Source organism: Phyllobates terribilis, unplaced genomic scaffold, assembly GCF_046119375.1.
Source record: "Phyllobates terribilis strain yellow unplaced genomic scaffold, ASM4611937v1 Scaffold_636__1_contigs__length_917067, whole genome shotgun sequence".
NCBI lineage: Eukaryota > Metazoa > Chordata > Amphibia > Anura > Dendrobatidae > Phyllobates > Phyllobates terribilis.
Window position 1 is genome coordinate 17,196 of NW_027363396.1, and position 25,788 is coordinate 42,983.

The 25,788-nt window shown below is 44.2% G+C and overlaps 18 non-coding genes and 1 pseudogene across 18 annotated transcripts; all 19 read right to left on the reverse strand.

Moving 5' to 3' along the window:
* Window positions 1-263: 263 nt before the first annotated feature.
* Window positions 264-454, reverse strand: LOC141234456 (U2 spliceosomal RNA). Its single transcript, XR_012300436.1, has one exon. It is a non-coding gene; the product is annotated as a U2 spliceosomal RNA (small nuclear RNA).
* Window positions 455-1,569: 1,115 nt separating this feature from the next.
* LOC141234495 (U2 spliceosomal RNA) lies at window positions 1,570-1,760 on the reverse strand. The gene has a single exon (XR_012300473.1). It is a non-coding gene; the product is annotated as a U2 spliceosomal RNA (small nuclear RNA).
* Window positions 1,761-2,876: 1,116 nt separating this feature from the next.
* Window positions 2,877-3,067, reverse strand: LOC141234397 (U2 spliceosomal RNA). Its single transcript, XR_012300377.1, has one exon. It is a non-coding gene; the product is annotated as a U2 spliceosomal RNA (small nuclear RNA).
* Window positions 3,068-4,182: 1,115 nt separating this feature from the next.
* Window positions 4,183-4,373, reverse strand: LOC141234610 (U2 spliceosomal RNA). Its single transcript, XR_012300566.1, has one exon. It is a non-coding gene; the product is annotated as a U2 spliceosomal RNA (small nuclear RNA).
* A 1,115-nt stretch (window positions 4,374-5,488) lies between these two features.
* LOC141234408 (U2 spliceosomal RNA) lies at window positions 5,489-5,679 on the reverse strand. Its single transcript, XR_012300388.1, has one exon. It is a non-coding gene; the product is annotated as a U2 spliceosomal RNA (small nuclear RNA).
* A 1,115-nt stretch (window positions 5,680-6,794) lies between these two features.
* Window positions 6,795-6,985, reverse strand: LOC141234420 (U2 spliceosomal RNA). The gene has a single exon (XR_012300399.1). It is a non-coding gene; the product is annotated as a U2 spliceosomal RNA (small nuclear RNA).
* Window positions 6,986-8,103: 1,118 nt separating this feature from the next.
* Window positions 8,104-8,294, reverse strand: LOC141234431 (U2 spliceosomal RNA). Its single transcript, XR_012300410.1, has one exon. It is a non-coding gene; the product is annotated as a U2 spliceosomal RNA (small nuclear RNA).
* A 1,115-nt stretch (window positions 8,295-9,409) lies between these two features.
* Window positions 9,410-9,598, reverse strand: LOC141234608 (U2 spliceosomal RNA). Its single transcript, XR_012300565.1, has one exon. It is a non-coding gene; the product is annotated as a U2 spliceosomal RNA (small nuclear RNA).
* A 795-nt stretch (window positions 9,599-10,393) lies between these two features.
* LOC141234658 (U2 spliceosomal RNA) lies at window positions 10,394-10,485 on the reverse strand (annotated as a pseudogene).
* Window positions 10,486-11,600: 1,115 nt separating this feature from the next.
* LOC141234442 (U2 spliceosomal RNA) lies at window positions 11,601-11,791 on the reverse strand. The gene has a single exon (XR_012300421.1). It is a non-coding gene; the product is annotated as a U2 spliceosomal RNA (small nuclear RNA).
* Window positions 11,792-12,906: 1,115 nt separating this feature from the next.
* Window positions 12,907-13,097, reverse strand: LOC141234453 (U2 spliceosomal RNA). Its single transcript, XR_012300433.1, has one exon. It is a non-coding gene; the product is annotated as a U2 spliceosomal RNA (small nuclear RNA).
* A 1,115-nt stretch (window positions 13,098-14,212) lies between these two features.
* On the reverse strand, window positions 14,213-14,403 carry LOC141234465 (U2 spliceosomal RNA). The gene has a single exon (XR_012300444.1). It is a non-coding gene; the product is annotated as a U2 spliceosomal RNA (small nuclear RNA).
* Window positions 14,404-15,518: 1,115 nt separating this feature from the next.
* LOC141234477 (U2 spliceosomal RNA) lies at window positions 15,519-15,709 on the reverse strand. Its single transcript, XR_012300455.1, has one exon. It is a non-coding gene; the product is annotated as a U2 spliceosomal RNA (small nuclear RNA).
* A 1,115-nt stretch (window positions 15,710-16,824) lies between these two features.
* On the reverse strand, window positions 16,825-17,015 carry LOC141234489 (U2 spliceosomal RNA). Its single transcript, XR_012300467.1, has one exon. It is a non-coding gene; the product is annotated as a U2 spliceosomal RNA (small nuclear RNA).
* Window positions 17,016-18,130: 1,115 nt separating this feature from the next.
* Window positions 18,131-18,321, reverse strand: LOC141234501 (U2 spliceosomal RNA). Its single transcript, XR_012300479.1, has one exon. It is a non-coding gene; the product is annotated as a U2 spliceosomal RNA (small nuclear RNA).
* A 1,115-nt stretch (window positions 18,322-19,436) lies between these two features.
* Window positions 19,437-19,627, reverse strand: LOC141234512 (U2 spliceosomal RNA). The gene has a single exon (XR_012300489.1). It is a non-coding gene; the product is annotated as a U2 spliceosomal RNA (small nuclear RNA).
* Window positions 19,628-20,742: 1,115 nt separating this feature from the next.
* Window positions 20,743-20,933, reverse strand: LOC141234523 (U2 spliceosomal RNA). Its single transcript, XR_012300500.1, has one exon. It is a non-coding gene; the product is annotated as a U2 spliceosomal RNA (small nuclear RNA).
* Window positions 20,934-22,048: 1,115 nt separating this feature from the next.
* Window positions 22,049-22,239, reverse strand: LOC141234534 (U2 spliceosomal RNA). The gene has a single exon (XR_012300508.1). It is a non-coding gene; the product is annotated as a U2 spliceosomal RNA (small nuclear RNA).
* A 1,115-nt stretch (window positions 22,240-23,354) lies between these two features.
* On the reverse strand, window positions 23,355-23,543 carry LOC141234537 (U2 spliceosomal RNA). The gene has a single exon (XR_012300511.1). It is a non-coding gene; the product is annotated as a U2 spliceosomal RNA (small nuclear RNA).
* Window positions 23,544-25,788: the final 2,245 nt, after the last annotated feature.

Below are 25,788 nucleotides of genomic sequence, written 5' to 3' on the forward strand. Positions count from 1 at the left end.
ATATGTCTGTTTATCCAAAAGGAAGTAAAAAGGGAGAGCTAGAAAGATAGCATTGCATCACATTACATGGCAATGCAATGCACAGTTGCTGAAGTTGAACCAAAATGAGCTTGTAATCTGGCTTCTGCAACTTTGAACATGAAAAATCCAATGAGGAGAAGAAAAGCAAAGCCAAAGAGTCCATCCCAAAATCCGACAAACAAGCAAAATGAACAAAAAAACATTGAATTCAATTCTTTCTGATTTTAGAAACTGCATTAAAGAAGGGGTGCACCGGTCCTGGAGATACTGCAATACCAGGTCAATGCGTGGAGTGGACAGAGCAAGCTCTTTTTCCATCTCCCTGTTCTAAAAATCCATTTAATATATGGTCCCCAGATAGGGGACGTATCAGATATTAAACTAATAAGAACAGATACTACACTTGATCTTAGCCAAAAGGCCGAGAAGCGATAACCAGAATTGGTTTCAAACTACGGAGCCACCCAAGGATCCTGAAAAGTCCATTTGTGGAGATGAGCTCCTGGACTCCCGTTAAGAAGACATGTTGTCAACCTCTAGATCCCTTACATGCCTGCACTTTTCGGCTTGCTGCTGCTGCAATCCACGCGTTTTAGATCTGCATAACTCCACCTCTTTAAAAACAGCACCTTCACCCCCTGCTGTTCCCACCCGCCTCAACACCGTTGGAAGGGAGGAGAACCAATTAAGGCGGGGGGTGGGGTGGAACGAGCAGCTGTCTACCCTTAGCAGGAGGGCTCCTGATTACATACCTCTCCTGCTGCTGCTGCTGCTGGCTGTCCAGCAGCAGACTGAAGGTGGCTGCTGCTGTGCACAGGTATATAAAGGCTCAGAGCCTATTATGACACGCGCAGCCAGCGTTCCATTGCCACATTCCATCTACTGCAGGCAGGATACCTGGCTGGCTGAATGTCGCTGAGAAGCTCACAGAGACCGCCATAAGCAACAGTTTAACAGAATGCCACAGACTAATCAACCAAACTTTTTGGGTTGGGTTCTCTTTTATAGTCTGCAGGCATTAAATGAAAGAAGTCAGTGTTCCAGCAGAAGGAGACAACGTTTCAGAAAAGGCATTGTAGCAAACCAAAAAAGAAATTTTAAGCGCAGCAGAGTAACCAGCGCACATACCTGTTAGCTCAGGTGAGTTTAAAAGGCTGCTGTTGATAACAAGGGCATTTGCTAAATAGATGGTGTGTGTGCAACAATATACTGAAAGGTCAATTATATTGTGCAGCTTATCTCACCACCTGTAGTTATTTAGGTGAAAGCTCCAAAATGCTTGCCTAATATGTCTGTTTATCCAAAAGGAAGTAAAAAGGGAGAGCTAGAAAGATAGCATTGCATCACATTACATGGCAATGCAATGCACAGTTGCTGAAGTTGAACCAAAATGAGCTTGTAATCTGGCTTCTGCAACTTTGAACATGAAAAATCCAATGAGGAGAAGAAAAGCAAAGCCAAAGAGTCCATCCCAAAATCCGACAAACAAGCAAAATGAACAAAAAACATTGAATTCAATTCTTTCTGATTTTAGAAACTGCATTAAAGAAGGGGTGCACCGGTCCTGGAGATACTGCAATACCAGGTCAATGCGTGGAGTGGGCAGAGCAAGCTCTTTTTCCATCTCCCTGTTCTAAAAATCCATTTAATATATGGTCCCCAGATAGGGGACGTATCAGATATTAAACTGATAAGAACAGATACTACACTTGATCTTAGCCAAAAGGCCGAGAAGCGATAACCAGAATTGGTTTCAAACTACGGAGCCACCCAAGGATCCTGAAAAGTCCATTTGTGGAGATGAGCTCCTGGACTCCCGTTAAGAAGACATGTTGTCAACCTCTAGATCCCTTACATGCCTGCACTTTTCGGCTTGCTGCTGCTGCAATCCACGCGTTTTAGATCTGCATAACTCCACCTCTTTAAACACAGCACCTTCACCCCCTGCTGTTCCCACCCGCCTCAACACCGTTGGAAGGGAGGAGAACCAATTAAGGCGGGGGGTGGGGTGGAACGAGCAGCTGTCTACCCTTAGCAGGAGGGCTCCTGATTACATACCTCTCCTGCTGCTGCTGCTGCTGGCTGTCCAGCAGCAGACTGAAGGTGGCTGCTGCTGTGCACAGGTATATAAAGGCTCAGAGCCTATTATGACACGCGCAGCCAGCGTTCCATTGCCACATTCCATCTACTGCAGGCAGGATACCTGGCTGGCTGAATGTCGCTGAGAAGCTCACAGAGACCGCCATAAGCAACAGTTTAACAGAATGCCACAGACTAATCAACCAAACTTTTTGGGTTGGGTTCTCTTTTATAGTCTGCAGGCATTAAATGAAAGAAGTCAGTGTTCCAGCAGAAGGAGACAACGTTTCAGAAAAGGCATTGTAGCAAACCAAAAAAGAAATTTTAAGCGCAGCAGAGTAACCAGCGCACATACCTGTTAGCTCAGGTGAGTTTAAAAGGCTGCTGTTGATAACAAGGGCATTTGCTAAATAGATGGTGTGTGTGCAACAATATACTGAAAGGTCAATTATATTGTGCAGCTTATCTCACCACCTGTAGTTATTTAGGTGAAAGCTCCAAAATGCTTGCCTAATATGTCTGTTTATCCAAAAGGAAGTAAAAAGGGAGAGCTAGAAAGATAGCATTGCATCACATTACATGGCAATGCAATGCACAGTTGCTGAAGTTGAACCAAAATGAGCTTGTAATCTGGCTTCTGCAACTTTGAACATGAAAAATCCAATGAGGAGAAGAAAAGCAAAGCCAAAGAGTCCATCCCAAAATCCGACAAACAAGCAAAATGAACAAAAAAACATTGAATTCAATTCTTTCTGATTTTAGAAACTGCATTAAAGAAGGGGTGCACCGGTCCTGGAGATACTGCAATACCAGGTCAATGCGTGGAGTGGACAGAGCAAGCTCTTTTTCCATCTCCCTGTTCTAAAAATCCATTTAATATATGGTCCCCAGATAGGGGACGTATCAGATATTAAACTGATAAGAACAGATACTACACTTGATCTTAGCCAAAAGGCCGAGAAGCGATAACCAGAATTGGTTTCAAACTACGGAGCCACCCAAGGATCCTGAAAAGTCCATTTGTGGAGATGAGCTCCTGGACTCCCGTTAAGAAGACATGTTGTCAACCTCTAGATCCCTTACATGCCTGCACTTTTCGGCTTGCTGCTGCTGCAATCCACGCGTTTTAGATCTGCATAACTCCACCTCTTTAAAAACAGCACCTTCACCCCCTGCTGTTCCCACCCGCCTCAACACCGTTGGAAGGGAGGAGAACCAATTAAGGCGGGGGGTGGGGTGGAACGAGCAGCTGTCTACCCTTAGCAGGAGGGCTCCTGATTACATACCTCTCCTGCTGCTGCTGCTGCTGGCTGTCCAGCAGCAGACTGAAGGTGGCTGCTGCTGTGCACAGGTATATAAAGGCTCAGAGCCTATTATGACACGCGCAGCCAGCGTTCCATTGCCACATTCCATCTACTGCAGGCAGGATACCTGGCTGGCTGAATGTCGCTGAGAAGCTCACAGAGACCGCCATAAGCAACAGTTTAACAGAATGCCACAGACTAATCAACCAAACTTTTTGGGTTGGGTTCTCTTTTATAGTCTGCAGGCATTAAATGAAAGAAGTCAGTGTTCCAGCAGAAGGAGACAACGTTTCAGAAAAGGCATTGTAGCAAACCAAAAAAGAAATTTTAAGCGCAGCAGAGTAACCAGCGCACATACCTGTTAGCTCAGGTGAGTTTAAAAGGCTGCTGTTGATAACAAGGGCATTTGCTAAATAGATGGTGTGTGTGCAACAATATACTGAAAGGTCAATTATATTGTGCAGCTTATCTCACCACCTGTAGTTATTTAGGTGAAAGCTCCAAAATGCTTGCCTAATATGTCTGTTTATCCAAAAGGAAGTAAAAAGGGAGAGCTAGAAAGATAGCATTGCATCACATTACATGGCAATGCAATGCACAGTTGCTGAAGTTGAACCAAAATGAGCTTGTAATCTGGCTTCTGCAACTTTGAACATGAAAAATCCAATGAGGAGAAGAAAAGCAAAGCCAAAGAGTCCATCCCAAAATCCGACAAACAAGCAAAATGAACAAAAAACATTGAATTCAATTCTTTCTGATTTTAGAAACTGCATTAAAGAAGGGGTGCACCGGTCCTGGAGATACTGCAATACCAGGTCAATGCGTGGAGTGGGCAGAGCAAGCTCTTTTTCCATCTCCCTGTTCTAAAAATCCATTTAATATATGGTCCCCAGATAGGGGACGTATCAGATATTAAACTGATAAGAACAGATACTACACTTGATCTTAGCCAAAAGGCCGAGAAGCGATAACCAGAATTGGTTTCAAACTACGGAGCCACCCAAGGATCCTGAAAAGTCCATTTGTGGAGATGAGCTCCTGGACTCCCGTTAAGAAGACATGTTGTCAACCTCTAGATCCCTTACATGCCTGCACTTTTCGGCTTGCTGCTGCTGCAATCCACGCGTTTTAGATCTGCATAACTCCACCTCTTTAAACACAGCACCTTCACCCCCTGCTGTTCCCACCCGCCTCAACACCGTTGGAAGGGAGGAGAACCAATTAAGGCGGGGGGTGGGGTGGAACGAGCAGCTGTCTACCCTTAGCAGGAGGGCTCCTGATTACATACCTCTCCTGCTGCTGCTGCTGCTGGCTGTCCAGCAGCAGACTGAAGGTGGCTGCTGCTGTGCACAGGTATATAAAGGCTCAGAGCCTATTATGACACGCGCAGCCAGCGTTCCATTGCCACATTCCATCTACTGCAGGCAGGATACCTGGCTGGCTGAATGTCGCTGAGAAGCTCACAGAGACCGCCATAAGCAACAGTTTAACAGAATGCCACAGACTAATCAACCAAACTTTTTGGGTTGGGTTCTCTTTTATAGTCTGCAGGCATTAAATGAAAGAAGTCAGTGTTCCAGCAGAAGGAGACAACGTTTCAGAAAAGGCATTGTAGCAAACCAAAAAAGAAATTTTAAGCGCAGCAGAGTAACCAGCGCACATACCTGTTAGCTCAGGTGAGTTTAAAAGGCTGCTGTTGATAACAAGGGCATTTGCTAAATAGATGGTGTGTGTGCAACAATATACTGAAAGGTCAATTATATTGTGCAGCTTATCTCACCACCTGTAGTTATTTAGGTGAAAGCTCCAAAATGCTTGCCTAATATGTCTGTTTATCCAAAAGGAAGTAAAAAGGGAGAGCTAGAAAGATAGCATTGCATCACATTACATGGCAATGCAATGCACAGTTGCTGAAGTTGAACCAAAATGAGCTTGTAATCTGGCTTCTGCAACTTTGAACATGAAAAATCCAATGAGGAGAAGAAAAGCAAAGCCAAAGAGTCCATCCCAAAATCCGACAAACAAGCAAAATGAACAAAAAACATTGAATTCAATTCTTTCTGATTTTAGAAACTGCATTAAAGAAGGGGTGCACCGGTCCTGGAGATACTGCAATACCAGGTCAATGCGTGGAGTGGACAGAGCAAGCTCTTTTTCCATCTCCCTGTTCTAAAAATCCATTTAATATATGGTCCCCAGATAGGGGACGTATCAGATATTAAACTGATAAGAACAGATACTACACTTGATCTTAGCCAAAAGGCCGAGAAGCGATAACCAGAATTGGTTTCAAACTACGGAGCCACCCAAGGATCCTGAAAAGTCCATTTGTGGAGATGAGCTCCTGGACTCCCGTTAAGAAGACATGTTGTCAACCTCTAGATCCCTTACATGCCTGCACTTTTCGGCTTGCTGCTGCTGCAATCCACGCGTTTTAGATCTGCATAACTCCACCTCTTTAAACACAGCACCTTCACCCCCTGCTGTTCCCACCCGCCTCAACACCGTTGGAAGGGAGGAGAACCAATTAAGGCGGGGGGTGGGGTGGAATGAGCAGCTGTCTACCCTTAGCAGGAGGGCTCCTGATTACATACCTCTCCTGCTGCTGCTGCTGCTGGCTGTCCAGCAGCAGACTGAAGGTGGCTGCTGCTGTGCACAGGTATATAAAGGCTCAGAGCCTATTATGACACGCGCAGCCAGCGTTCCATTGCCACATTCCATCTACTGCAGGCAGGATACCTGGCTGGCTGAATGTCGCTGAGAAGCTCACAGAGACCGCCATAAGCAACAGTTTAACAGAATGCCACAGACTAATCAACCAAACTTTTTGGGTTGGGTTCTCTTTTATAGTCTGCAGGCATTAAATGAAAGAAGTCAGTGTTCCAGCAGAAGGAGACAACGTTTCAGAAAAGGCATTGTAGCAAACCAAAAAAGAAATTTTAAGCGCAGCAGAGTAACCAGCGCACATACCTGTTAGCTCAGGTGAGTTTAAAAGGCTGCTGTTGATAACAAGGGCATTTGCTAAATAGATGGTGTGTGTGCAACAATATACTGAAAGGTCAATTATATTGTGCAGCTTATCTCACCACCTGTAGTTATTTAGGTGAAAGCTCCAAAATGCTTGCCTAATATGTCTGTTTATCCAAAAGGAAGTAAAAAGGGAGAGCTAGAAAGATAGCATTGCATCACATTACATGGCAATGCAATGCACAGTTGCTGAAGTTGAACCAAAATGAGCTTGTAATCTGGCTTCTGCAACTTTGAACATGAAAAATCCAATGAGGAGAAGAAAAGCAAAGCCAAAGAGTCCATCCCAAAATCCGACAAACAAGCAAAATGAACAAAAAACATTGAATTCAATTCTTTCTGATTTTAGAAACTGCATTAAAGAAGGGGTGCACCGGTCCTGGAGATACTGCAATACCAGGTCAATGCGTGGAGTGGACAGAGCAAGCTCTTTTTCCATCTCCCTGTTCTAAAAATCCATTTAATATATGGTCCCCAGATAGGGGACGTATCAGATATTAAACTGATAAGAACAGATACTACACTTGATCTTAGCCAAAAGGCCGAGAAGCGATAACCAGAATTGGTTTCAAACTACGGAGCCACCCAAGGATCCTGAAAAGTCCATTTGTGGAGATGAGCTCCTGGACTCCCGTTAAGAAGACATGTTGTCAACCTCTAGATCCCTTACATGCCTGCACTTTTCGGCTTGCTGCTGCTGCAATCCACGCGTTTTAGATCTGCATAACTCCACCTCTTTAAACACAGCACCTTCACCCCCTGCTGTTCCCACCCGCCTCAACACCGTTGGAAGGGAGGAGAACCAATTAAGGCGGGGGGTGGGGTGGAACGAGCAGCTGTCTACCCTTAGCAGGAGGGCTCCTGATTACATACCTCTCCTGCTGCTGCTGCTGCTGCTGGCTGTCCAGCAGCAGACTGAAGGTGGCTGCTGCTGTGCACAGGTATATAAAGGCTCAGAGCCTATTATGACACGCGCAGCCAGCGTTCCATTGCCACATTCCATCTACTGCAGGCAGGATACCTGGCTGGCTGAATGTCGCTGAGAAGCTCACAGAGACCGCCATAAGCAACAGTTTAACAGAATGCCACAGACTAATCAACCAAACTTTTTGGGTTGGGTTCTCTTTTATAGTCTGCAGGCATTAAATGAAAGAAGTCAGTGTTCCAGCAGAAGGAGACAACGTTTCAGAAAAGGCATTGTAGCAAACCAAAAAAGAAATTTTAAGCGCAGCAGAGTAACCAGCGCACATACCTGTTAGCTCAGGTGAGTTTAAAAGGCTGCTGTTGATAACAAGGGCATTTGCTAAATAGATGGTGTGTGTGCAACAATATACTGAAAGGTCAATTATATTGTGCAGCTTATCTCACCACCTGTAGTTATTTAGGTGAAAGCTCCAAAATGCTTGCCTAATATGTCTGTTTATCCAAAAGGAAGTAAAAAGGGAGAGCTAGAAAGATAGCATTGCATCACATTACATGGCAATGCAATGCACAGTTGCTGAAGTTGAACCAAAATGAGCTTGTAATCTGGCTTCTGCAACTTTGAACATGAAAAATCCAATGAGGAGAAGAAAAGCAAAGCCAAAGAGTCCATCCCAAAATCCGACAAACAAGCAAAATGAACAAAAAACATTGAATTCAATTCTTTCTGATTTTAGAAACTGCATTAAAGAAGGGGTGCACCGGTCCTGGAGATACTGCAATACCAGGTCAATGCGTGGAGTGGACAGAGCAAGCTCTTTTTCCATCTCCCTGTTCTAAAAATCCATTTAATATATGGTCCCCAGATAGGGGACGTATCAGATATTAAACTGATAAGAACAGATACTACACTTGATCTTAGCCAAAAGGCCGAGAAGCGATAACCAGAATTGGTTTCAAACTACGGAGCCACCCAAGGATCCTGAAAAGTCCATTTGTGGAGATGAGCTCCTGGACTCCCGTTAAGAAGACATGTTGTCAACCTCTAGATCCCTTACATGCCTGCACTTTTCGGCTTGCTGCTGCTGCAATCCACGCGTTTTAGATCTGCATAACTCCACCTCTTTAAAAACAGCACCTTCACCCCCTGCTGTTCCCACCCGCCTCAACACCGTTGGAAGGGAGGAGAACCAATTAAGGCGGGGGGTGGGGTGGAACGAGCAGCTGTCTACCCTTAGCAGGAGGGCTCCTGATTACATACCTCTCCTGCTGCTGCTGCTGCTGGCTGTCCAGCAGCAGACTGAAGGTGGCTGCTGCTGTGCACAGGTATATAAAGGCTCAGAGCCTATTATGACACGCGCAGCCAGCGTTCCATTGCCACATTCCATCTACTGCAGGCAGGATACCTGGCTGGCTGAATGTCGCTGAGAAGCTCACAGAGACCGCCATAAGCAACAGTTTAACAGAATGCCACAGACTAATCAACCAAACTTTTTGGGTTGGGTTCTCTTTTATAGTCTGCAGGCATTAAATGAAAGAAGTCAGTGTTCCAGCAGAAGGAGACAACGTTTCAGAAAAGGCATTGTAGCAAACCAAAAAAGAAATTTTAAGCGCAGCAGAGTAACCAGCGCACATACCTGTTAGCTCAGGTGAGTTTAAAAGGCTGCTGTTGATAACAAGGGCATTTGCTAAATAGATGGTGTGTGTGCAACAATATACTGAAAGGTCAATTATATTGTGCAGCTTATCTCACCACCTGTAGTTATTTAGGTGAAAGCTCCAAAATGCTTGCCTAATATGTCTGTTTATCCAAAAGGAAGTAAAAAGGGAGAGCTAGAAAGATAGCATTGCATCACATTACATGGCAATGCAATGCACAGTTGCTGAAGTTGAACCAAAATGAGCTTGTAATCTGGCTTCTGCAACTTTGAACATGAAAAATCCAATGAGGAGAAGAAAAGCAAAGCCAAAGAGTCCATCCCAAAATCCGACAAACAAGCAAAATGAACAAAAAACATTGAATTCAATTCTTTCTGATTTTAGAAACTGCATTAAAGAAGGGGTGCACCGGTCCTGGAGATACTGCAATACCAGGTCAATGCGTGGAGTGGACAGAGCAAGCTCTTTTTCCATCTCCCTGTTCTAAAAATCCATTTAATATATGGTCCCCAGATAGGGGACGTATCAGATATTAAACTGATAAGAACAGATTTTTTTTTTTTTTTCTTTTTTGTCGAAAGCCCGAATTCGTGTACAAAACCCGAGTGCGCTTAAAAAAGTGACAAGTGCCACAAAAAAAGTGCACTAGGATGCTGGTCTTCTTGAAACCCTCTCCAAAAGGAGAAGGGTCCCCCAAACCATTCCCCGTCCCTCCGAGCCAGAAGGCCACAGCGAGGAACAGGGACAAATAGCCACCTCCAGCCGGAGCCAGAGGCGACCCAATCTTACCCCCAGCACCTGCCCGAGTTCTCACCCGAGCAAGGCACTGGGAGCCAAAGACTGTGCTCCCCTCCCGGAAGAGGGGAGCCAACAACGCTCTCCTCCCGAAAGAGGAGAGCCAAGGGGGTTCAGGGGGGAGCGGAACCTGATGGCCACACACTCCCCCCCTAGACCTGCCAAGAGAGGAACCCGTAAGGGAACCGCATCCCGACAAAATCCTAGTAGGACGTAACACACGTGAATAAGTGGACACACAGTGACAAAGAAATTTAAATAAATAGTGAAGGTTTCACAGTATAATACTGCCCGGACCTTCGACCGGGAATTGAAAAATTCCCCATCCTAAGGCCAGAAGGCCCGGAATAAGGGTGTGTGTGAAGAAAGAAATATTGAAGTGCTAGTGCAAATGTGCCATAAACTCAAGTGGGGTTCCCAATCCCAGTGAGTTAAGGCACCCCAGGGTCACCACTCCTGGGGCACTTCACACTTCGGGCTTTCGATCTTCCCCGGCCCAATGGCGTCGATCCTGGGGGGCCATGCTTTCCACCAGATGACTATATTAGCCACCTGGCATACTAACAAGCGCCTAAACCCCAGTGTGCATAATGTATCAATCTACTAGGGCGGCCAACATCCAAAACCGCCTTTTCGAAAGATACTACACTTGATCTTAGCCAAAAGGCCGAGAAGCGATAACCAGAATTGGTTTCAAACTACGGAGCCACCCAAGGATCCTGAAAAGTCCATTTGTGGAGATGAGCTCCTGGACTCCCGTTAAGAAGACATGTTGTCAACCTCTAGATCCCTTACATGCCTGCACTTTTCGGCTTGCTGCTGCTGCAATCCACGCGTTTTAGATCTGCATAACTCCACCTCTTTAAACACAGCACCTTCACCCCCTGCTGTTCCCACCCGCCTCAACACCGTTGGAAGGGAGGAGAACCAATTAAGGCGGGGGGTGGGGTGGAACGAGCAGCTGTCTACCCTTAGCAGGAGGGCTCCTGATTACATACCTCTCCTGCTGCTGCTGCTGCTGGCTGTCCAGCAGCAGACTGAAGGTGGCTGCTGCTGTGCACAGGTATATAAAGGCTCAGAGCCTATTATGACACGCGCAGCCAGTGTTCCATTGCCACATTCCATCTACTGCAGGCAGGATACCTGGCTGGCTGAATGTCGCTGAGAAGCTCACAGAGACCGCCATAAGCAACAGTTTAACAGAATGCCACAGACTAATCAACCAAACTTTTTGGGTTGGGTTCTCTTTTATAGTCTGCAGGCATTAAATGAAAGAAGTCAGTGTTCCAGCAGAAGGAGACAACGTTTCAGAAAAGGCATTGTAGCAAACCAAAAAAGAAATTTTAAGCGCAGCAGAGTAACCAGCGCACATACCTGTTAGCTCAGGTGAGTTTAAAAGGCTGCTGTTGATAACAAGGGCATTTGCTAAATAGATGGTGTGTGTGCAACAATATACTGAAAGGTCAATTATATTGTGCAGCTTATCTCACCACCTGTAGTTATTTAGGTGAAAGCTCCAAAATGCTTGCCTAATATGTCTGTTTATCCAAAAGGAAGTAAAAAGGGAGAGCTAGAAAGATAGCATTGCATCACATTACATGGCAATGCAATGCACAGTTGCTGAAGTTGAACCAAAATGAGCTTGTAATCTGGCTTCTGCAACTTTGAACATGAAAAATCCAATGAGGAGAAGAAAAGCAAAGCCAAAGAGTCCATCCCAAAATCCGACAAACAAGCAAAATGAACAAAAAACATTGAATTCAATTCTTTCTGATTTTAGAAACTGCATTAAAGAAGGGGTGCACCGGTCCTGGAGATACTGCAATACCAGGTCAATGCGTGGAGTGGACAGAGCAAGCTCTTTTTCCATCTCCCTGTTCTAAAAATCCATTTAATATATGGTCCCCAGATAGGGGACGTATCAGATATTAAACTGATAAGAACAGATACTACACTTGATCTTAGCCAAAAGGCCGAGAAGCGATAACCAGAATTGGTTTCAAACTACGGAGCCACCCAAGGATCCTGAAAAGTCCATTTGTGGAGATGAGCTCCTGGACTCCCGTTAAGAAGACATGTTGTCAACCTCTAGATCCCTTACATGCCTGCACTTTTCGGCTTGCTGCTGCTGCAATCCACGCGTTTTAGATCTGCATAACTCCACCTCTTTAAACACAGCACCTTCACCCCCTGCTGTTCCCACCCGCCTCAACACCGTTGGAAGGGAGGAGAACCAATTAAGGCGGGGGGTGGGGTGGAACGAGCAGCTGTCTACCCTTAGCAGGAGGGCTCCTGATTACATACCTCTCCTGCTGCTGCTGCTGCTGGCTGTCCAGCAGCAGACTGAAGGTGGCTGCTGCTGTGCACAGGTATATAAAGGCTCAGAGCCTATTATGACACGCGCAGCCAGCGTTCCATTGCCACATTCCATCTACTGCAGGCAGGATACCTGGCTGGCTGAATGTCGCTGAGAAGCTCACAGAGACCGCCATAAGCAACAGTTTAACAGAATGCCACAGACTAATCAACCAAACTTTTTGGGTTGGGTTCTCTTTTATAGTCTGCAGGCATTAAATGAAAGAAGTCAGTGTTCCAGCAGAAGGAGACAACGTTTCAGAAAAGGCATTGTAGCAAACCAAAAAAGAAATTTTAAGCGCAGCAGAGTAACCAGCGCACATACCTGTTAGCTCAGGTGAGTTTAAAAGGCTGCTGTTGATAACAAGGGCATTTGCTAAATAGATGGTGTGTGTGCAACAATATACTGAAAGGTCAATTATATTGTGCAGCTTATCTCACCACCTGTAGTTATTTAGGTGAAAGCTCCAAAATGCTTGCCTAATATGTCTGTTTATCCAAAAGGAAGTAAAAAGGGAGAGCTAGAAAGATAGCATTGCATCACATTACATGGCAATGCAATGCACAGTTGCTGAAGTTGAACCAAAATGAGCTTGTAATCTGGCTTCTGCAACTTTGAACATGAAAAATCCAATGAGGAGAAGAAAAGCAAAGCCAAAGAGTCCATCCCAAAATCCGACAAACAAGCAAAATGAACAAAAAACATTGAATTCAATTCTTTCTGATTTTAGAAACTGCATTAAAGAAGGGGTGCACCGGTCCTGGAGATACTGCAATACCAGGTCAATGCGTGGAGTGGACAGAGCAAGCTCTTTTTCCATCTCCCTGTTCTAAAAATCCATTTAATATATGGTCCCCAGATAGGGGACGTATCAGATATTAAACTGATAAGAACAGATACTACACTTGATCTTAGCCAAAAGGCCGAGAAGCGATAACCAGAATTGGTTTCAAACTACGGAGCCACCCAAGGATCCTGAAAAGTCCATTTGTGGAGATGAGCTCCTGGACTCCCGTTAAGAAGACATGTTGTCAACCTCTAGATCCCTTACATGCCTGCACTTTTCGGCTTGCTGCTGCTGCAATCCACGCGTTTTAGATCTGCATAACTCCACCTCTTTAAACACAGCACCTTCACCCCCTGCTGTTCCCACCCGCCTCAACACCGTTGGAAGGGAGGAGAACCAATTAAGGCGGGGGGTGGGGTGGAACGAGCAGCTGTCTACCCTTAGCAGGAGGGCTCCTGATTACATACCTCTCCTGCTGCTGCTGCTGCTGGCTGTCCAGCAGCAGACTGAAGGTGGCTGCTGCTGTGCACAGGTATATAAAGGCTCAGAGCCTATTATGACACGCGCAGCCAGCGTTCCATTGCCACATTCCATCTACTGCAGGCAGGATACCTGGCTGGCTGAATGTCGCTGAGAAGCTCACAGAGACCGCCATAAGCAACAGTTTAACAGAATGCCACAGACTAATCAACCAAACTTTTTGGGTTGGGTTCTCTTTTATAGTCTGCAGGCATTAAATGAAAGAAGTCAGTGTTCCAGCAGAAGGAGACAACGTTTCAGAAAAGGCATTGTAGCAAACCAAAAAAGAAATTTTAAGCGCAGCAGAGTAACCAGCGCACATACCTGTTAGCTCAGGTGAGTTTAAAAGGCTGCTGTTGATAACAAGGGCATTTGCTAAATAGATGGTGTGTGTGCAACAATATACTGAAAGGTCAATTATATTGTGCAGCTTATCTCACCACCTGTAGTTATTTAGGTGAAAGCTCCAAAATGCTTGCCTAATATGTCTGTTTATCCAAAAGGAAGTAAAAAGGGAGAGCTAGAAAGATAGCATTGCATCACATTACATGGCAATGCAATGCACAGTTGCTGAAGTTGAACCAAAATGAGCTTGTAATCTGGCTTCTGCAACTTTGAACATGAAAAATCCAATGAGGAGAAGAAAAGCAAAGCCAAAGAGTCCATCCCAAAATCCGACAAACAAGCAAAATGAACAAAAAACATTGAATTCAATTCTTTCTGATTTTAGAAACTGCATTAAAGAAGGGGTGCACCGGTCCTGGAGATACTGCAATACCAGGTCAATGCGTGGAGTGGACAGAGCAAGCTCTTTTTCCATCTCCCTGTTCTAAAAATCCATTTAATATATGGTCCCCAGATAGGGGACGTATCAGATATTAAACTGATAAGAACAGATACTACACTTGATCTTAGCCAAAAGGCCGAGAAGCGATAACCAGAATTGGTTTCAAACTACGGAGCCACCCAAGGATCCTGAAAAGTCCATTTGTGGAGATGAGCTCCTGGACTCCCGTTAAGAAGACATGTTGTCAACCTCTAGATCCCTTACATGCCTGCACTTTTCGGCTTGCTGCTGCTGCAATCCACGCGTTTTAGATCTGCATAACTCCACCTCTTTAAACACAGCACCTTCACCCCCTGCTGTTCCCACCCGCCTCAACACCGTTGGAAGGGAGGAGAACCAATTAAGGCGGGGGGTGGGGTGGAACGAGCAGCTGTCTACCCTTAGCAGGAGGGCTCCTGATTACATACCTCTCCTGCTGCTGCTGCTGCTGGCTGTCCAGCAGCAGACTGAAGGTGGCTGCTGCTGTGCACAGGTATATAAAGGCTCAGAGCCTATTATGACACGCGCAGCCAGCGTTCCATTGCCACATTCCATCTACTGCAGGCAGGATACCTGGCTGGCTGAATGTCGCTGAGAAGCTCACAGAGACCGCCATAAGCAACAGTTTAACAGAATGCCACAGACTAATCAACCAAACTTTTTGGGTTGGGTTCTCTTTTATAGTCTGCAGGCATTAAATGAAAGAAGTCAGTGTTCCAGCAGAAGGAGACAACGTTTCAGAAAAGGCATTGTAGCAAACCAAAAAAGAAATTTTAAGCGCAGCAGAGTAACCAGCGCACATACCTGTTAGCTCAGGTGAGTTTAAAAGGCTGCTGTTGATAACAAGGGCATTTGCTAAATAGATGGTGTGTGTGCAACAATATACTGAAAGGTCAATTATATTGTGCAGCTTATCTCACCACCTGTAGTTATTTAGGTGAAAGCTCCAAAATGCTTGCCTAATATGTCTGTTTATCCAAAAGGAAGTAAAAAGGGAGAGCTAGAATGATAGCATTGCATCACATTACATGGCAATGCAATGCACAGTTGCTGAAGTTGAACCAAAATGAGCTTGTAATCTGGCTTCTGCAACTTTGAACATGAAAAATCCAATGAGGAGAAGAAAAGCAAAGCCAAAGAGTCCATCCCAAAATCCGACAAACAAGCAAAATGAACAAAAAACATTGAATTCAATTCTTTCTGATTTTAGAAACTGCATTAAAGAAGGGGTGCACCGGTCCTGGAGATACTGCAATACCAGGTCAATGCGTGGAGTGGACAGAGCAAGCTCTTTTTCCATCTCCCTGTTCTAAAAATCCATTTAATATATGGTCCCCAGATAGGGGACGTATCAGATATTAAACTGATAAGAACAGATACTACACTTGATCTTAGCCAAAAGGCCGAGAAGCGATAACCAGAATTGGTTTCAAACTACGGAGCCACCCAAGGATCCTGAAAAGTCCATTTGTGGAGATGAGCTCCTGGACTCCCGTTAAGAAGACATGTTGTCAACCTCTAGATCCCTTACATGCCTGCACTTTTCGGCTTGCTGCTGCTGCAATCCACGCGTTTTAGATCTGCATAACTCCACCTCTTTAAACACAGCACCTTCACCCCCTGCTGTTCCCACCCGCCTCAACACCGTTGGAAGGGAGGAGAACCAATTAAGGCGGGGGGTGGGGTGGAACGAGCAGCTGTCTACCCTTAGCAGGAGGGCTCCTGATTACATACCTCTCCTGCTGCTGCTGCTGCTGGCTGTCCAGCAGCAGACTGAAGGTGGCTGCTGCTGTGCACAGGTATATAAAGGCTCAGAGCCTATTATGACACGCGCAGCCAGTGTTCCATTGCCACATTCCATCTACTGCAGGCAGGATACCTGGCTGGCTGAATGTCGCTGAGAAGCTCACAGAGACCGCCATAAGCAACAGTTTAACAGAATGCCACAGACTAATCAACCAAACTTTTTGGGTTGGGTTCTCTTTTATAGTCTGCAGGCATTAAATGAAAGAAGTCAGTGTTCCAGCAGAAGGAGACAACGTTTCAGAAAAGGCATTGTAGCAAACCAAAAAAGAAATTTTAAGCGCAGCAGAGTAACCAGCGCACATACCTGTTAGCTCAGGTGAGTTTAAAAGGCTGCTGTTGATAACAAGGGCATTTGCTAAATAGATGGTGTGTGTGCAACAATATACTGAAAGGTCAATTATATTGTGCAGCTTATCTCACCACCTGTAGTTATTTAGGTGAAAGCTCCAAAATGCTTGCCTAATATGTCTGTTTATCCAAAAGGAAGTAAAAAGGGAGAGCTAGAAAGATAGCATTGCATCACATTACATGGCAATGCAATGCACAGTTGCTGAAGTTGAACCAAAATGAGCTTGTAATCTGGCTTCTGCAACTTTGAACATGAAAAATCCAATGAGGAGAAGAAAAGCAAAGCCAAAGAGTCCATCCCAAAATCCGACAAACAAGCAAAATGAACAAAAAACATTGAATTCAATTCTTTCTGATTTTAGAAACTGCATTAAAGAAGGGGTGCACCGGTCCTGGAGATACTGCAATACCAGGTCAATGCGTGGAGTGGACAGAGCAAGCTCTTTTTCCATCTCCCTGTTCTAAAAATCCATTTAATATATGGTCCCCAGATAGGGGACGTATCAGATATTAAACTGATAAGAACAGATACTACACTTGATCTTAGCCAAAAGGCCGAGAAGCGATAACCAGAATTGGTTTCAAACTACGGAGCCACCCAAGGATCCTGAAAAGTCCATTTGTGGAGATGAGCTCCTGGACTCCCGTTAAGAAGACATGTTGTCAACCTCTAGATCCCTTACATGCCTGCACTTTTCGGCTTGCTGCTGCTGCAATCCACGCGTTTTAGATCTGCATAACTCCACCTCTTTAAACACAGCACCTTCACCCCCTGCTGTTCCCACCCGCCTCAACACCGTTGGAAGGGAGGAGAACCAATTAAGGCGGGGGGTGGGGTGGAACGAGCAGCTGTCTACCCTTAGCAGGAGGGCTCCTGATTACATACCTCTCCTGCTGCTGCTGCTGCTGGCTGTCCAGCAGCAGACTGAAGGTGGCTGCTGCTGTGCACAGGTATATAAAGGCTCAGAGCCTATTATGACACGCGCAGCCAGCGTTCCATTGCCACATTCCATCTACTGCAGGCAGGATACCTGGCTGGCTGAATGTCGCTGAGAAGCTCACAGAGACCGCCATAAGCAACAGTTTAACAGAATGCCACAGACTAATCAACCAAACTTTTTGGGTTGGGTTCTCTTTTATAGTCTGCAGGCATTAAATGAAAGAAGTCAGTGTTCCAGCAGAAGGAGACAACGTTTCAGAAAAGGCATTGTAGCAAACCAAAAAAGAAATTTTAAGCGCAGCAGAGTAACCAGCGCACATACCTGTTAGCTCAGGTGAGTTTAAAAGGCTGCTGTTGATAACAAGGGCATTTGCTAAATAGATGGTGTGTGTGCAACAATATACTGAAAGGTCAATTATATTGTGCAGCTTATCTCACCACCTGTAGTTATTTAGGTGAAAGCTCCAAAATGCTTGCCTAATATGTCTGTTTATCCAAAAGGAAGTAAAAAGGGAGAGCTAGAAAGATAGCATTGCATCACATTACATGGCAATGCAATGCACAGTTGCTGAAGTTGAACCAAAATGAGCTTGTAATCTGGCTTCTGCAACTTTGAACATGAAAAATCCAATGAGGAGAAGAAAAGCAAAGCCAAAGAGTCCATCCCAAAATCCGACAAACAAGCAAAATGAACAAAAAACATTGAATTCAATTCTTTCTGATTTTAGAAACTGCATTAAAGAAGGGGTGCACCGGTCCTGGAGATACTGCAATACCAGGTCAATGCGTGGAGTGGACAGAGCAAGCTCTTTTTCCATCTCCCTGTTCTAAAAATCCATTTAATATATGGTCCCCAGATAGGGGACGTATCAGATATTAAACTGATAAGAACAGATACTACACTTGATCTTAGCCAAAAGGCCGAGAAGCGATAACCAGAATTGGTTTCAAACTACGGAGCCACCCAAGGATCCTGAAAAGTCCATTTGTGGAGATGAGCTCCTGGACTCCCGTTAAGAAGACATGTTGTCAACCTCTAGATCCCTTACATGCCTGCACTTTTCGGCTTGCTGCTGCTGCAATCCACGCGTTTTAGATCTGCATAACTCCACCTCTTTAAACACAGCACCTTCACCCCCTGCTGTTCCCACCCGCCTCAACACCGTTGGAAGGGAGGAGAACCAATTAAGGCGGGGGGTGGGGTGGAACGAGCAGCTGTCTACCCTTAGCAGGAGGGCTCCTGATTACATACCTCTCCTGCTGCTGCTGCTGCTGGCTGTCCAGCAGCAGACTGAAGGTGGCTGCTGCTGTGCACAGGTATATAAAGGCTCAGAGCCTATTATGACACGCGCAGCCAGCGTTCCATTGCCACATTCCATCTACTGCAGGCAGGATACCTGGCTGGCTGAATGTCGCTGAGAAGCTCACAGAGACCGCCATAAGCAACAGTTTAACAGAATGCCACAGACTAATCAACCAAACTTTTTGGGTTGGGTTCTCTTTTATAGTCTGCAGGCATTAAATGAAAGAAGTCAGTGTTCCAGCAGAAGGAGACAACGTTTCAGAAAAGGCATTGTAGCAAACCAAAAAAGAAATTTTAAGCGCAGCAGAGTAACCAGCGCACATACCTGTTAGCTCAGGTGAGTTTAAAAGGCTGCTGTTGATAACAAGGGCATTTGCTAAATAGATGGTGTGTGTGCAACAATATACTGAAAGGTCAATTATATTGTGCAGCTTATCTCACCACCTGTAGTTATTTAGGTGAAAGCTCCAAAATGCTTGCCTAATATGTCTGTTTATCCAAAAGGAAGTAAAAAGGGAGAGCTAGAAAGATAGCATTGCATCACATTACATGGCAATGCAATGCACAGTTGCTGAAGTTGAACCAAAATGAGCTTGTAATCTGGCTTCTGCAACTTTGAACATGAAAAATCCAATGAGGAGAAGAAAAGCAAAGCCAAAGAGTCCATCCCAAAATCCGACAAACAAGCAAAATGAACAAAAAACATTGAATTCAATTCTTTCTGATTTTAGAAACTGCATTAAAGAAGGGGTGCACCGGTCCTGGAGATACTGCAATACCAGGTCAATGCGTGGAGTGGACAGAGCAAGCTCTTTTTCCATCTCCCTGTTCTAAAAATCCATTTAATATATGGTCCCCAGATAGGGGACGTATCAGATATTAAACTGATAAGAACAGATACTACACTTGATCTTAGCCAAAAGGCCGAGAAGCGATAACCAGAATTGGTTTCAAACTACGGAGCCACCCAAGGATCCTGAAAAGTCCATTTGTGGAGATGAGCTCCTGGACTCCCGTTAAGAAGACATGTTGTCAACCTCTAGATCCCTTACATGCCTGCACTTTTCGGCTTGCTGCTGCTGCAATCCACGCGTTTTAGATCTGCATAACTCCACCTCTTTAAACACAGCACCTTCACCCCCTGCTGTTCCCACCCGCCTCAACACCGTTGGAAGGGAGGAGAACCAATTAAGGCGGGGGGTGGGGTGGAACGAGCAGCTGTCTACCCTTAGCAGGAGGGCTCCTGATTACATACCTCTCCTGCTGCTGCTGCTGCTGGCTGTCCAGCAGCAGACTGAAGGTGGCTGCTGCTGTGCACAGGTATATAAAGGCTCAGAGCCTATTATGACACGCGCAGCCAGCGTTCCATTGCCACATTCCATCTACTGCAGGCAGGATACCTGGCTGGCTGAATGTCGCTGAGAAGCTCACAGAGACCGCCATAAGCAACAGTTTAACAGAATGCCACAGACTAATCAACCAAACTTTTTGGGTTGGGTTCTCTTTTATAGTCTGCAGGCATTAAATGAAAGAAGTCAGTGTTCCAGCAGAAGGAGACAACGTTTCAGAAAAGGCATTGTAGCAAACCAAAAAAGAAATTTTAAGCGCAGCAGAGTAACCAGCGCACATACCTGTTAGCTCAGGTGAGTTTAAAAGGCTGCTGTTGATAACAAGGGCATTTGCTAAATAGATGGTGTGTGTGCAACAATATACTGAAAGGTCAATTATATTGTGCAGCTTATCTCACCACCTGTAGTTATTTAGGTGAAAGCTCCAAAATGCTTGCCTAATATGTCTGTTTATCCAAAAGGAAGTAAAAAGGGAGAGCTAGAAAGATAGCATTGCATCACATTACATGGCAATGCAATGCACAGTTGCTGAAGTTGAACCAAAATGAGCTTGTAATCTGGCTTCTGCAACTTTGAACATGAAAAATCCAATGAGGAGAAGAAAAGCAAAGCCAAAGAGTCCATCCCAAAATCCGACAAACAAGCAAAATGAACAAAAAACATTGAATTCAATTCTTTCTGATTTTAGAAACTGCATTAAAGAAGGGGTGCACCGGTCCTGGAGATACTGCAATACCAGGTCAATGCGTGGAGTGGACAGAGCAAGCTCTTTTTCCATCTCCCTGTTCTAAAAATCCATTTAATATATGGTCCCCAGATAGGGGACGTATCAGATATTAAACTGATAAGAACAGATACTACACTTGATCTTAGCCAAAAGGCCGAGAAGCGATAACCAGAATTGGTTTCAAACTACGGAGCCACCCAAGGATCCTGAAAAGTCCATTTGTGGAGATGAGCTCCTGGACTCCCGTTAAGAAGACATGTTGTCAACCTCTAGATCCCTTACATGCCTGCACTTTTCGGCTTGCTGCTGCTGCAATCCACGCGTTTTAGATCTGCATAACTCCACCTCTTTAAACACAGCACCTTCACCCCCTGCTGTTCCCACCCGCCTCAACACCGTTGGAAGGGAGGAGAACCAATTAAGGCGGGGGGTGGGGTGGAACGAGCAGCTGTCTACCCTTAGCAGGAGGGCTCCTGATTACATACCTCTCCTGCTGCTGCTGCTGCTGGCTGTCCAGCAGCAGACTGAAGGTGGCTGCTGCTGTGCACAGGTATATAAAGGCTCAGAGCCTATTATGACACGCGCAGCCAGCGTTCCATTGCCACATTCCATCTACTGCAGGCAGGATACCTGGCTGGCTGAATGTCGCTGAGAAGCTCACAGAGACCGCCATAAGCAACAGTTTAACAGAATGCCACAGACTAATCAACCAAACTTTTTGGGTTGGGTTCTCTTTTATAGTCTGCAGGCATTAAATGAAAGAAGTCAGTGTTCCAGCAGAAGGAGACAACGTTTCAGAAAAGGCATTGTAGCAAACCAAAAAAGAAATTTTAAGCGCAGCAGAGTAACCAGCGCACATACCTGTTAGCTCAGGTGAGTTTAAAAGGCTGCTGTTGATAACAAGGGCATTTGCTAAATAGATGGTGTGTGTGCAACAATATACTGAAAGGTCAATTATATTGTGCAGCTTATCTCACCACCTGTAGTTATTTAGGTGAAAGCTCCAAAATGCTTGCCTAATATGTCTGTTTATCCAAAAGGAAGTAAAAAGGGAGAGCTAGAAAGATAGCATTGCATCACATTACATGGCAATGCAATGCACAGTTGCTGAAGTTGAACCAAAATGAGCTTGTAATCTGGCTTCTGCAACTTTGAACATGAAAAATCCAATGAGGAGAAGAAAAGCAAAGCCAAAGAGTCCATCCCAAAATCCGACAAACAAGCAAAATGAACAAAAAACATTGAATTCAATTCTTTCTGATTTTAGAAACTGCATTAAAGAAGGGGTGCACCGGTCCTGGAGATACTGCAATACCAGGTCAATGCGTGGAGTGGACAGAGCAAGCTCTTTTTCCATCTCCCTGTTCTAAAAATCCATTTAATATATGGTCCCCAGATAGGGGACGTATCAGATATTAAACTGATAAGAACAGATACTACACTTGATCTTAGCCAAAAGGCCGAGAAGCGATAACCAGAATTGGTTTCAAACTACGGAGCCACCCAAGGATCCTGAAAAGTCCATTTGTGGAGATGAGCTCCTGGACTCCCGTTAAGAAGACATGTTGTCAACCTCTAGATCCCTTACATGCCTGCACTTTTCGGCTTGCTGCTGCTGCAATCCACGCGTTTTAGATCTGCATAACTCCACCTCTTTAAACACAGCACCTTCACCCCCTGCTGTTCCCACCCGCCTCAACACCGTTGGAAGGGAGGAGAACCAATTAAGGCGGGGGGTGGGGTGGAACGAGCAGCTGTCTACCCTTAGCAGGAGGGCTCCTGATTACATACCTCTCCTGCTGCTGCTGCTGCTGGCTGTCCAGCAGCAGACTGAAGGTGGCTGCTGCTGTGCACAGGTATATAAAGGCTCAGAGCCTATTATGACACGCGCAGCCAGCGTTCCATTGCCACATTCCATCTACTGCAGGCAGGATACCTGGCTGGCTGAATGTCGCTGAGAAGCTCACAGAGACCGCCATAAGCAACAGTTTAACAGAATGCCACAGACTAATCAACCAAACTTTTTGGGTTGGGTTCTCTTTTATAGTCTGCAGGCATTAAATGAAAGAAGTCAGTGTTCCAGCAGAAGGAGACAACGTTTCAGAAAAGGCATTGTAGCAAACCAAAAAAGAAATTTTAAGCGCAGCAGAGTAACCAGCGCACATACCTGTTAGCTCAGGTGAGTTTAAAAGGCTGCTGTTGATAACAAGGGCATTTGCTAAATAGATGGTGTGTGTGCAACAATATACTGAAAGGTCAATTATATTGTGCAGCTTATCTCACCACCTGTAGTTATTTAGGTGAAAGCTCCAAAATGCTTGCCTAATATGTCTGTTTATCCAAAAGGAAGTAAAAAGGGAGAGCTAGAAAGATAGCATTGCATCACATTACATGGCAATGCAATGCACAGTTGCTGAAGTTGAACCAAAATGAGCTTGTAATCTGGCTTCTGCAACTTTGAACATGAAAAATCCAATGAGGAGAAGAAAAGCAAAGCCAAAGAGTCCATCCCAAAATCCGACAAACAAGCAAAATGAACAAAAAACATTGAATTCAATTCTTTCTGATTTTAGAAACTGCATTAAAGAAGGGGTGCACCGGTCCTGGAGATACTGCAATACCAGGTCAATGCGTGGAGTGGACAGAGCAAGCTCTTTTTCCATCTCCCTGTTCTAAAAATCCATTTAATATATGGTCCCCAGATAGGGGACGTATCAGATATTAAACTGATAAGAACAGATAAGGTTTCAACGCAATTTTATTGATTCAAAAGTATATTTACAAAGGTTTTAAAAAAGAACATTTATAACATTACAATAAAATGATAAAACATGATAATAATCAATTCAAGTTTTTTGTAAAAACACAATTTACCATCATAAAACCATTGTAACAATTAAGAAAATCATAATTACAGATGTACTTGGGTTTATTTAATTACCACTAATTGTGTTCCATAATTGTACACACCACATAGAAGCCGCTTCTTTTGCTCCATACAGTTTTTTATCTCTGAGATAGTAAATATACATTTCACTTAAAGCAATTTTTATACAGTCTGTTGAATCAATATGATCATGTTTGAAGAGTAAAATATTTCTAACTTTCCACATGGCATTTTTAAAACAATTAATAATAATCCAGGCAACTCGGAATTGTTTAAAATTTGGACACTTAAAAAGACCATAAAAGACATAAAAGTGATTAAAATCTTTCAGGCCACATGCCCATTTTAAAAGTGGGCCTACCTTTCTCCAAACCTCCTGTGCAAAATGACAATTCCAAAAGAGATGCAATACAGACTCACTTTCCCCGCATATATCTCTTGGACATTTGGCTCTCGCCACCAGCCCCCGCCTATGTTGAAACTCACGGGTAGGGAGGCACTGGTGGACGATAGCCCAGGCAAGGTCCTTGTGTACATTTGCAAGATATTTCCCGTACACATTTCGCCACACCGTTTTGGACCTTGCCTGTGAAAAATTGGAGACAGGAATTGTGTCCTCAGAGTGTCTGCAAGCAATAGATACCTTCCTTTGGTCCCCCAATATATCAGGCTCCAATTCCTGGAGACCTAAAAGTCTGACCGTTTTCTCAAGTATCACATACTGTTTAGGTGGGCACAGGAGCACAGGAGAACTTAAAGGTAGGCTAAACCACCTTTTAAAAATCATTCCTGCTGCATATTTTAAAAAATAGCTAAAAATGCCATCAGATTTAAAAACCTTAAAACAGAAGCAGAAATACTTTATATGGAAAAAGGTAAAAAAATTGGGTACATCTTTACCTCCATTAGATTTACATTTGTACATCAGATCTCTTTTTAACTTTTCCATTTTTGAACCCCATAAAAACATAAAAACAATTCTTGTTACTTTCTTGATTTGTAAATTGGAAGGGGGAAACACCATTGCAACATACAACATAATGGGAATTAAAACAGCTTTAATAATTAAAATTTTACCTTCCATACTAAGGTTCCTTAAATTCCACAATGAGATCTTTTTTTCTATTTTATCCATTGCAGAGTCCCAGTTAGGGTCCCCCTCATTGGCTTGGTTAAAAATAATTCCTAAAATTTTTATGTGATTTTTCTGTATCACTATCCCAGGGGTCAAAGAGGAGTCCCATCCCCCCACATTAAAACAGTCACATTTATCTATATTTAATTTAAAACCTGAGGCTTCACAGAAAAATTGTGTGTTTCTCAATACCCTCCTCAGAGATGTGGAATCTGGACATAGTATGGTAACATCATCCATGTAACTTAGGGCTTTAAGTTGCATACCCCTACTCCCGGGAATAGGTACCCCTTTAATTACTTTATCTTTTCTCAGTATGGTTAATAGTGGTTCCATAACACAGATAAAGAGCAGTGGTGAGAGAGGGCACCCTTGTTTCACCCCTGATAATAGAGGAACCCCCTTCGTTAAAAACCCATTTACAGAAATTTGACTAAAACAAGAATGATATAAAAGCATAATGCGGGTTAAAATTTTCTCTGGAAACGCCATTTTTTTAAGAACCATAAAAAGAAATTCATGCGATACCCTGTCAAAAGCTTTTTCAAAGTCTAAGGATAAAATAGCAAGGTTTTGACTTCTCTCTTTTGAATACCATATGGTATCCCTAATTATGTTGAGGGACTCAGCTATGGTTCTTCCGGGAACACCACATACCTGGTTAGGGTGAATTAATTTGGCTATAAAGGGTTTTAAACGGACTGCAATAAGTTTAGCTAAAATTTTATAATCAAGGTTTAAAAGCGTAATAGGCCGCCAGTTTTTAAGTTGGCTCCTATCCCCTTTTTTATATATTAAAGATACCAGACCTCTCCTCCAAGATGGGGGTAATTTATTAGTATTAAAAGCTTCTTTAAACAATAAAAACATATCGTTCTTTAAAATTCCCCAAAAAGTCAGATAAAACTCAATCGGTAGACCGTCTTCCCCAGGGGCTTTCCCACTGGAGAAACTTTTAAAAATCTGTAAAAGTTCCTCACTGGTGAGATCCCTAGATAA